The following is a 12,507-nucleotide window of genomic DNA, read 5'->3' on the forward strand; positions in this document are numbered from 1 at the left end:
GGAATTTTTACAAGCAGCAAATTACTTCAGGCCTTCCCCACATATAAAAGCAGTACTTGTCAGCATGGAAAACTAGTTCTTTAAGATACTGTGCAAAGGTTTGCTCACGGGGAGATGTTACAGAAGTATGGTTTGCTTATTAAAATTATTATGTGATTTTACTTTTCTGTTGGGATATGTGTTACTTATCCTTTCTAAACATTCCAGTTAAGTCTGCATACTTGCAAGTAAAGTTAAAGCTTCTTTACTGTTTGATATGAGAGATGCCAGAAGATGAAATACCACAAGCTGTGATACCCTTTGCATTAATTAGTGGATTAATATGTGCAACATATATCATATATGTTGAAATTTGAGTGCTAAGATACCTGTTTGGCTATAAGTATGCTTTTACACTCTGTATGTTCAGTAATCACTGTTGACTTTGTGGACTTTGGGTAGAGTTGTGAGAAGTTCGTAAGGAGCATTGTCTTGATGTGTCATTGGAATTGGCAGTTATTTATAGGGTAATGCCTTATCACTGATTTAGTGGATCTGTTATTTATTATAGGTACATAATTTTACAGTCACTGGTCTAAATAGGTGCAAGCAACTGAGCTACATTAGAATACTGTAAGGATAAAGTATGAATGATGTCTGAGCTTATGGACTATCTGTTGCTATGCATGATCTTTCCTTGGTACAGTGTTTTAGCATTTGGTTAGGGAAATAAAAGTAAGTAGTTTGCCATTTTAAAAATAATGTATACTTTTGGAATCTCATCAGAGCTCTGTGCCAGCTTCTTTATTTCTCAAGTACAGTGTTTGAAGATTTTTATGTCACCTAAGAAATGTACCTGAATGTTATTGTAGCAGCTACTTGTACGGTCCAGTGAAATCTGCATGTTTTTGAGGAAGAACTGTTCAAACTAGGCTCTGGTAGTACAAAGAGAATAAAAAAATAAATTGGCATGCTGGGTTTGTGTCCAGATTCGTATTTATTGCAGTATTTTGTTTCTTCACTTGATAAAAATGTTACATCCATATTGTTTTGGTTAAAGTACTTCATGGATTTAATTTAAAAGTATGCATTAAACCAATATTGTTATTAATACAGTACCAAATAAGCATCAAGTAGAAAAATACATTTGATAAATGGAATTGTCAAAGCAGACATTTCTAAAGGGAGTGCTGTGAGCTGCAGAGATGTGGCCATCTCCCGCTAGTCCAAAGCAGTGCTCCTGCTGTTTGTGGCAGTTAACATGTGCTGGTGGTTCTGCACAGCTTTGTCTCTGTCCTAGTGCATCTCCAACCAGATGTCTCCAGCCGGGACCATGTGGTTGTGGCCTTTGTTATCCAAATCAAGAGGATACTTCCCTATGCCAGAATCAACAGAGAAAATCTGGCTATATCTATGCTCTTTATTTTTTCATTCTGTGGATGTCTCATACTTAACAGGCCTGGAGATGTGATCTATACGTTTTTGGGTTCTGTTAAATTGGTGCGTTATTTGATTGAATTAAAATGTGCTCATCAGAGTATTACAGAAGTACTAGAAACTTGTGTGCACATATCTTTATAAATTAGAAAGATTGTTAATTTAACCAAAAAACCACCCAAAACAAAATAGGTGGGTGTGTGGCTTCATGGTATTTTCCTGAATCTTTGGGAACAGGGTTTGGGGGTTTTTGTTTCTTTGTTTAGGTTCTTCCTATTAAGAAAAAGAAAAAAAATACATCACACTGCATTCTGGAATTTTTGAGATGTAAAAGCTTTTTACAGAAAGATACAAACATTGTTTTAGAAGAGAGGACAAGAAGTGTAACCTTCTGATAGAGAAATGCACAGTATTGATGAAAGATACCAATTATTTCAAATCATTTTGTCTGGTCAAGTCCTCAAATAATCCAAATGGATGAATTTTAAATTGTCGTCTTATTTTCCTTGAAGTTTTATCCCACAAGTCTTCATAAAATACCTGCATTGGAATGAAATAGGTAGTTGATTGGAAAGCTTTTCCGTGTTCTATCTTGTATTCATTAATACTAGTGTAGTTGCTTACCGTCACTAAGAAACAGTAGTTACAACCAAAGTGCCTGAGGTTGTACAAGGCTTAATGTAATGTTCTATTTGGGTCTGTAGATCCTCTCCCCTGTATGGGATGTAGGTACCTAAAATAATTTTGATTCCAAGCAGTGGTACTTTACCCTCTTTAACTGCATTATATAGTAATGCTTGCTGTAGTTTATATAATCAGATGCATTCATGGCATGTTATTTAATGCCTTCCTAGCAAAGTCCCTAGGATCAGCAAAATATGAGTGCTTCATCACCAGTTCAAGGACAGTATGCTACAAAAGCTGATTGTTAATAGCACAGTAAATGTAACTGACTCTTAGAATCTACTTGCATAAAAATAACAAGACGGAGTGCATTTTTCTTCTCCACTGAAACATCTTTTTAATTTTTTTATGCAGGTTTTCATAAAAAAATGGAAGCTTAGTACTTTGATACAAAGAGAGGAAAAGAAAGAGGAGAGAGAAATGGAGTATTTAATACAGCACAGTAGTAAGAAGTGGTTTTTAGTACATAATAGAGATATACTTTAGTTACTGTATAAGTTCAATGAATTTTTCACATGTAAAATATGAAAACAATATTTGCAAGAATTAAAAATACACTGCAGTTTCATAGCTGAAACTTGTCTTTTTCTCTGCCACAGTTACTATGGTTACTCGCTTGCTTAGTTTGTTGCACAATTCTTAGAGTTAAGCAACCATGAACAATTTCCAGTGTAGAAATATTAAACGTTAGCTCTGTAACTTGTGGGAATCATGGAGCCCAAGAGTTCCATGGAGAATGGAAATGGATGAAGAATATAAAACAATAAGACAACTGCAGACTTATTTCTGGTACTCACCACTTTCCAGAACATTTGTAATGATAGTTTATGTATCCACTCTAATTTTGGATGACTGAACACTTCAGGAACTTGAAACCATGACTTTGTTGCCTGACTGAGTCTGAAGAGCACAGTTTGGCTCGTCCTCTTGTTCTGATGCTTGGATATGTTTGCATGGAAGGGTGAAAACAAATCTGTTTTGAAAGGAAAAATTGGATGCAAGTAACATTCCAGAATTTATGTGAGACTCTTGAGGCTGTTTGCCAGCCTTTTCCAGGGTTGCAGTTTATGAAGAAGGAGGGGAGGGAGATTCATACATCCCACATGTAAAACTTGCAACAAAATAATGATCTAGTAAAATTCCTGGAGACTCTGGAAAAAGGTTTCTAATTTGTCCCTGGCCTGGTCAGTCTGGGGTTTCTGATCATGCTTTGCCCATGCAGTAGAATATATATGTGCTGTTAATAAGTTTTCAGTCCTTACTTTAAGTTTTCAAATACAGACTTTTTTGTTTGTTTGTTTGTTCCTTCTCTCATTTTTTTCATTGCATAATCTCTGGAAAACTTCCCTGGGACACACTTAGCATGGGTTTATACACCATGCTGAAAATACGTGGTTTCTCTTGTGGTCTGGGGTTCTGCAGTTTACTTCTGTCCAAAGTCTGTTTTTTACCTTTGCACCTCTGATGGGAAGCTTTCTGGACCTTACGGTAAGCATATGGGAAGTTCCTTGTACAGCCATGAGACACACAGGTAGAGGATCCCAATAGCATCTGTTATCCATAGTCCAGCATGTTGCACCCTGTGGCCTTGATCATCTTCATCAGCTTTATCATCTGTGACACATTTATTTAAGTTTCTAAATACATTACTAAGAAATTGCCAAAGAAAGTAATACCTGGGTATTTGAGGTCTTTTAACTGAAAGCCGCAGGTGTAAACAGAAGTGTCAATACCTAGTAATGAATTTCAGATATGAGAGAAATACAATGTGCTAATAAGTGTAAGATAAAGCCTGCTGTGAGGATCTTTTTCTTTTCTGTGCCAGATAACAGCTGCAGTGAGGAAAGCTTGGAGGAAAATTCAAATTCCAGTTAAGCAGAGAAGACTGGAAAGACTGTGCTATAACCTTCAGTACTGTTTTCTGTTAGCCTTGTGCATTATATTTTCTAGATCAAAATCTCTGTTAACGTCTATTTCATCAGTATATGGGCAGGGTGGGGATAATTTTACTTAGAATCTTTATCCATGGGAATACAGGAGAGTTTCATAAGCTTGATGTGTTCTCAGAGGTTTCTGAATTTCAACAACAAGCAGAAAAAGGAAGTGGGTGCTCAAAAATTTTAATTGTATAAATTATATTTAACCATGTGCCCAACAGAACTAGGATTTTCTGAAGACTAATTGGCACATAGATATCTCAGTGTTAGAAAGATTAGATTGTTTTAGCTATTTAACATCCAGGTAACTTTTCCATTAATTATGTTTATCATGCAAGCCGTGTATGCAATATGCTCTACTACCCTTGAGTTAACAAATGGAAGCAGGTTACAGGAGTCGAAATGTAAAGCTGATGAAAAGCTCATACGTTTTTAATATTTTTTTTTTCTGAAGCATATTTCTTGTTTAATTTCACTGCTCTTTTGCTTAGGTTGCTTGTGATTGCTTTATTAAAGTCTCCACATGAAATTCTCTAATAGAGACGTGTTTATTGCCGCTTAGCACAGCTTCTGGCACTGTAATGATTCAGTCCTTTTTGTGGTAAAATATAAGACTAATAATAGAGGAGGTTTTCTGTTTTTATTGAGCTTTGAGTCTGTCATCTATATTTTCATTTGCAGGTCTGACTCCTATGATGTACGTAGTATTTTAGTTGAGTTTTGTTTTAGAAATTTATGACCCATCTTCCAGAAAGACTTGGAGCTACAGGTTTTTTCACAGTATTTCCTCAGTCATAAATGATTGTATTTCCTTAATAAGACTGATACTCACAACAACAAATGTTTGGGCCTTAAAAAGCATTAAGAAGTGTTCTTTTTTCCCTCAAAGCATGTTTTGTTATGACACCAACACTGGATAAACTTCAAAGAAATGCTATTGGCCAATTTCTTTCTCTATGGTTTGTCATAACTTACGTCACCTTCTTCTGAAGTAGAATTAAAAAACCCTTTTGGAATATTTTGGAAGAATGTTGTCTTTTGGAGGGGAAACAAGGTGAGAGGATGTGAAGTTTTACGTAACAAAAAATTGTATTTGAGAGTGAATGTATATTTCTTTTAAAGATGGGATTCTAGCAACAGCATACTTTTTGTTACTGAATTCTTTGCGTTGACACTACATAGCACCGTGTACAGGGTTCTTTCATGTTTCAGGTCTCCTTTCTAATTACTGATATAACACAATCCTTGTTGCTTCTTACAGAAGTAGCCTAGATTGCAGAACTATATTTGTCAGTAAACCAGAGTTCCTGTATATCATATTTGAGTACATGTTTATTGTTTATGGAAGAGAAGAAGAGGAAAGGAATAATTGTGGTACATTATAAGATTTTATTTGTGTCCAGGATTTCTCATGATAGAAAACAAAAGAACAAAGTTTCAATGGTTCATATGTGTCCCTGGGACCTTGGATAAAAACAAAGGCATAAAGTATTGACTGTGGGGAACAGTAAAACTGAAATGGAAATTCTGTAATGCCTTACTGACTTTCCTCAGTAATTAAACTGCAGGAAAGCAATCAGCAGAGATGTAACTTTTTTGTTTTGTAATATTTCTCTCTTCTGAAATATTGTGATGGCTTGTACTTAGCTAAAGGCAGTACATATTCTTGATTTTATTTACATATCATGGCACCTTCAGATCTTTCTGAATTTGTTGTAGTACTTTTGAGAAGCACAAAAATTTTACTAGCCTCCTTTTGAACAGAAGAAAAATCCTTTACCACCTCAGCAATGGTAGAATACAGAATTGTACGTGTTTTGCACTAGAGTAAGTAGTTGAGTTCTGAGCTTTCATCTGTCAGACAAGTTGGACTTTTATTGATATATCAATAAAATACTGTTGGGGGGGGGGGTGGTGAGGCCCCCTTTGTATTCATTTAAAGCATGAAAAGTCTTGAAATCTATGCAGAGGATTACTATTAGCTGTCATTACTCAGCATTTTTGTTTTCCACTCTCTCTGCTTTCTGTTTGATTGTAAACCTTGCAGCTTGTTTGTGGTCCTCTCCTTTTGGCAGAAAGTTGAGATTCTGACTTTGATTGTCTTTGGCATGCCAGTCATGTGGGACTAAGTATATTTGCTTTCCCTTGTTCTCACCAGGCAAGCTTCTAGTCTGTCTTACCCTCACTCACCATGTTCATCGTGTAGAATACTCAGAACTGCTTCAGTGTAACTGCAAATTTCAGCTTTTTCATCATAACCTCAGAACTGCTGTACGCTGCAGTTTTTCCCACTTCAGCAATGGCAGAAAATGCTGTTCTATTGCACTGGTGGTTCTTCTTGGATTCTGATTTTTGTTTTGTTCCCTCTATCTTCTTCCTCATATCCTAGAAAATTCACAGGATATACATATTCACAGTCCACAAATCTGGTTTTAAAATACATTTTACCAGATGTTTTAGTGGTGGACAGTAACAGACACATTGAAAAACCTGTCTTTGTATCTGCCAATGGAAAGAATCTTCAAACTTTCTTTAGTGGGGAAAAAAACCTGCTTCTTTGTTTTCTTAAAACTGTTCCTGATAAGTAATTGGGCAATGTTATCTCATAAGATTAGCACAGTTGTCAGCTCATCTGCTATGTAAGTAGTTAGTTTAAGATTCTAGAAGAACTTAAGGGCTGCATACAGGGAGGGTTAATTTTCCTTATGAACCGCTTAAGCTGTGCTTGATGCTGCAGGTCTGAGTGGCACTGCAGATAATGCACAGGACATTTTAGCTCTTGCTTTGAAGTAGTCTGAAGACAAATTTTGAAGACTTACATTCAGGAGCATTGATCTAGTATGCCAGCATTTATGAGGTTCTACATTTGTTTAGAGACTTAAGGGCCAGCCTTTAGTGTTCAGATATTTTTACTCTGAAAGATAAAAAGAAATTTTGATTTACTTTTTTTTTTATTTTCTATAACAGACAAATGCTCAAACCATAAGCCTATTTAACCTCAGGACATATTTACACCTTTGGAATATAAAGGAGGGTTTAGAGGTTTTGTTGTTCCGGGAGGCCTTCTGGTCTTTAATTTTCAACATCATCTTTTCAGTAGCTCCTTTCAAGGTGTGATGAGGAGCCATGAATAATTTCCTCTGTTTTCACCATCTGTGCTACCTTCTGCCTCTCTTGTGCCTGATGGCAGAGACTAGCTCAGCTTTATCAGGTCTTTTTATATGCTAATATGAACCGGAGTCTAATTTTGTAGTCCATGGCTACCGTGTTCAATTATATCCTTTTTTTTTTTTCATCCCATAGTCTTCACATCAACTTTCAGGCTTCTCTGTACAGTAATTTCTGTAAGCACCTGGTAGCTTCTTTGCAATACTGAGACCCATAGAATTCACTTTTCTGCCTTTACAGTACACGCATTTCCAAACAGAAAGTACAATGGTGATGCAGCCTAGATGTGCAAGAGAAGGCATTTATACTTTGAGGAAGGTAGTCCCACTTCTGTTATTTTCCAGCATAGGAAGGGGGGAAGGGGGCTGTTACTTCAGTCTCATCCTTGAAAATATTTGGACTTTCAGAAAAAAATGTCTATTTCTTTTGTTTGGACTAGCTGTCTTTTAGCAAAGACCTGACAGTGATGATAGCTCATCTGGGATGGACCAGGACTCCTTTGCCTAAATGACTGGCTTCTAAAAACATTGTCAGACCAGTTTGCTCAGGTTTTATAAACTACTTTATGATTCTTACATCATTATTATCATCATCATCGTCTAAGGGCCAGTAGGCAAAAAAAAAAACCAACCAACCCATAACTTGTATTTAAATAGCCCCTGGAGTTCAAGGGAGAGGGGGGATGGAAGAAACATCAGAGAATTTTTTTCTCCTTAGGATTCATTCAGGCAGAAAGGTTGAATAAAGTAGTTGGACACTCATCCTCCTATATGTTGAGCTCCTTTCTAGTCGTTCTGTAATACCTGGAAAAATATAGGGCTTTTTTTGTTTTGGGTTTGGGTGTTGTTTGTATCTACTATCAACACCTATTTTGAGGTCTAGCTGTGATGATATATGGCGCATCTATGGTGGAACCTGCTTAGTCATAGTGGCATCAGTCTTAGTATAAGGACTCGGACACCCTTTCCAGGTCACTAAGAATAATGTTTAAATACATATTTAAAAATGGAGATTAAAAACTATTTATAGGTTACCCTGAAGGTTAATTCTTTCTGAGAACTCTGGAATTCTGTAGTGGAACCAGGACTGAGATGACACAGCACCTATATCTCAAGTATGAACTGAGGATGTGGTGCAAACACATGCTACCAATAGAGCGAAGGCTGAAAATTCTTAACTGCCTGGGGATACATGCAATTACAATATAAATATGTAAATGAACAACTCTTCTAAGAAAGTAAATCATTGCTAAAGGAAAGAGATTTCAGGAAAAAAGAATACCGACGGTAGTCATTAAATTCTTCCAAATTGATCCTATGTAGCACTGAAATTTATATATTCAGACATCTTAGAATTACTTGGATTTGAAAATACTCATCAAAAACATTATCAAGGTGCATTCACATTTAGCCATTGTAAGGTTTTCTGTTTAATGCTCTCTGAAGAAAACCAGGCAGAAACACAAGAATAATTCTAGAAACGGAAAAATAATTCAAGATCTTTAAGTCCACATGACTGTTCGGCTTGTTTTAGAACAGTGCCAAGGAGTCACCTCTGAATGTATTTTTCTTCTCTCCGATTATCTTATAAAACTAAATTCATAGAATCATAGCAGAGTTAGGGTTGGAAGGGACCTTAAGATCTATGCAAGGGAATTGTGTAATCCTAAGAAATTAATAATTATTTAAAAAAAACCCAACCAACCAACTTTTGAAATGAGAAACAGGAGGTTCTGAACACTTAGACCTGTCCAGCATTCCAACAGCTTTTTGTCCAGATAGTAATTTAAGTGTATTTGTTTTTCTTTCAATGACTGGTGCAAGTCAGTATGGTCTAGTTCTGCTTCCTGTTGAAGCTAAGGATCCAGTCAAAACAATCTCTAAACTATGACCATTTTTCTTGGAGAAAAGGAGAGACACCCATATGATGTAGATATAGAGGACTACCAGGAACCATACTTAAAGGAAGGGGGAGGGTCTGGGGAATTACAAATCATCTTTACCTTGATATCTGCAAGAATTTTATTCATGAAGTTTTATTATTCATCAGGTGTTTAAACTTCAAGTATGAAAGTCAATACGGAGTTTTCAGGAATGACCCTTATCAGGTTGCTCTAATTTCCTTTGGCTGAGAAACTGGCCTGCAGAAGGTGTGTACAGCTGATGGGCTATGTACGACTTCAGTAAGACTTTTATCACTGAAGCTTAAGCTACTCATGCAATGAAGTGAAAGCAGGCTACTTGAAAAAGTAGACTTGAAGTGATTATTAGTTATCTCATGCCAAAGTAGGATCACATGGGAGCCTTTGGTCCATTTTTATTTAGTATTTTTATTAGCAACCTTATTGGTGGAATTTGAAAGTATACTCAGGTCTGAACCTGCCTTATCTCAAAGGACAGAATTACTTGGTGTATAGAGAACTGTAAATTAACGTGATGTCATTCAGTAAAGACAAGTATAAAGTATTGCAATTACAAAAGTGAAATCAAATACACAAATATAAAATGGAGTGCAACCACTGCAGAAGACCATGAGGTTTTAGCGTGGCAAGTGAAGCGGTGCTAAGCTAACAAGGTAAGTGGTAAGAGTTGAAAGTAGAGGGAAGAAAAGAAAATCTCTGAGTGATATATTAATAGGAGTATCATACAATCCAGGAGAGGCATTCCCTTGCTGCTGAAGGTGTGCTGTATCCAAACCTGAGCATCTTTAATAAGCAACTGGAGAACAGCAAAAACATTTAGAAATGTAACTTAGAGATACATAATAGTGAGAGAGCTGGATTTGTTGAGTTTAAAAGGAGGCTGAATGCACATAATTTCTTTATACGTAAAATATTGTTACAGAAAGGTTAGAGGAAGGTCCGTCAGTGGAGCACAAACTAATCAGTTCCTGATTTGTGGTGGAAAAAACTCCAGCCAATATTCTGAATATAAAAGGTTTCTAATAAAGTAGTATCAGTGTTAGGTAGGGAAGTTGTGGAACTTCATTCGCTGGGAGGGCTTGAGAGTAAGTACGTGAAGAAGAAGAATCCTAAGATAACCTCCTACCGCTCTGGTTTGTACTATTTAATTTTACATGGCAAAAGCCACAGAAATGTGTTTCAAGCAGCAGCTGTCACTGCGTTTACCACCATCGGGATGCCCAAAGGAAAACCAGCATGTGCCAAACCGTGTGTTTGCCTGGGCAATTCACTGATGGAGTAGACCTGGGTGTAAATACCCGTGAAAGAGCAGAAGTTGCAAAATCTTCCCTCAGAGAGCAGAAATAGAAGTTCAAATGCAAAAGGTCATACTTTATAGTGTGAAATAGAAAGTGCCAGGGGACACAGTGCTCGTTGGAGGCAAAGAGGCAGTGGCAAGAACAACAGGGGAAACCCCAGACTTTTCCAGTTGTATGGGATACAGTGGCTGCCAGCTCAGAGGAACAAGCCAGAATATTTTGCATATCAAATTAATAGTTTGTTGTTTATGCCTTTGGTGGCCAAGCTTCCAGTCACAAGTGTGATTCCTGTATTTTGCCCAGTGACCTTCCACCCAGTCTGCCTTCATGTTGGGTTTTTGCTTCCATGTTACAAATCTATTAACATATTAAATGAATGCATCTTAGAAAAATCCAAGCAAAGTGGCTTGCTGTTTACTTTTTAACTTCTTAAGGAATTTTGTACTTCAGTGCCCTGTCTCTCCTTTGTCGCAGTATCATTCAGGCTCTCATTTTGGTTGTCTCCTCACTGTTTAAGTTACATTGCTCGTTTTGTCATGGGTCTGCTAAATTCAAATCATCCTATACTATTATATAGTATAAATGGGCAGGTGTCCTTGCCCATGCCAGGGGTTTGGAACTAGATGATCTTAAGGCCCTTTCCAACCTTAACTATTCTATGATTCTAAGATTCTATTATAAGATGGTAAGAAAGGACCAAAAATGTATATTTAACATGCTTGTTTAAGCAAAATGCAGTCTACAGAAAATCTTGTTACCTGACCGCAAAGAAATGGATTTTTCCTTACATAGAGATGCCCAGTGCTTATGCTTTCTTCCTGGCGCTTTTTACTCAGTCACATAAGCAAAACAAGTGCTGGAGTCTACATTAACACTTCTAATGGGATAAGGACCTTTCTTTGGCCTATTGTGATGGAATCTCTCCTAGTGATACTGATACTTTGTCTTTAAAACAAAATACTAAATAAGATTAAAAGCAGTGGCTATTCTGAGAGGGATTCTAGGCTGTTTTAACTCCAAAGTCATGACTGGCAAGTGTTTGAGCCTGTGGCGGGTACAATTTCACATGAAAAATTACCAGTTTTAATGCCCAAGTATGTAGCTGCTGTTGTTCAGCATTACAAAAGTAGCCACACATTTTGGACATGCTGGTTCCTAAGAATTCCTGAGAGAGAGAACTAAATTTCCCATTTTTACAGATGCACAGAAACATGAAAGAGTGAAATGACTTGCAGAGGTCACATACGATGTCTGTGGGAAATTGGGGCTGAGAGCTATGTCTCATAACTCCCAGTTTAACCACGAGATTGTTATTTTCCTCCACATCAGTGAAGCCCTGTTTCATCACCTTCAACAGCTGATAAATTACTTGTGTGAGCTGTTTAAACACTGTAGCTTCAAATGGAAAGGTAGGAAGCATTTATAGCATTTAAGTGTTTTTCATGGACACCTTAAATCATTCACCAACTTCATAGGCATCGAATAAAATGGATTTCTTTCCTGACTTGTAATTAAGTGCTTAAGAAATGTGTAGCAGCTTAAAAATGTATTTCAGCAATAGTTCAGAGACTAAGAATGAACTAGTACCTTTTAAACTTGAAATTGGTTGGATTTCTAACGTGGTGCAGTTTTTTTCTTCAGGAAACTGAAGAATGTCTATAAACCTGAGCATTTCACTGAGCAGGCTATTTAAAGAGGTGTCTCTAACAGAAAGCCTCTCTGCAAGTGCTCTTTTTTGAGACCTTTATTCTGTTATGACTTGCATCAAATTGCCACACAGTTACCTTACATTCACCTTTAGGTGCTACATTTCAATGTGACAATCTATCAAAGATAAGGACAGATATCCAGTAATTGATTAGGTGAAGTAATAGTTCCAAGTATATCTCTGCTGAAGCCCTCTGGCATTTGCTTTTGGGTATGCCTGTACTGTAGTCTGCTGGTGTTAGGTCAGCTCACACAGGTGAGTATGACTGAACCAGCTGTCGGAGGCATCAAGAGCAGTCAGGCTGTGAAGATTTAGATGTCAGTACAGACTTGTATATTTTCCATGGCTGCTACTTGATGTCTGTACTGACCAATC

This window comes from Pezoporus wallicus, unplaced genomic scaffold (genome assembly GCF_028554395.1).
Source record: "Pezoporus wallicus isolate ANWC-B61680 ecotype Strahan unplaced genomic scaffold, APGP_CSIRO_Pwel_v1 contig_161, whole genome shotgun sequence".
NCBI lineage: Eukaryota > Metazoa > Chordata > Aves > Psittaciformes > Psittacidae > Pezoporus > Pezoporus wallicus.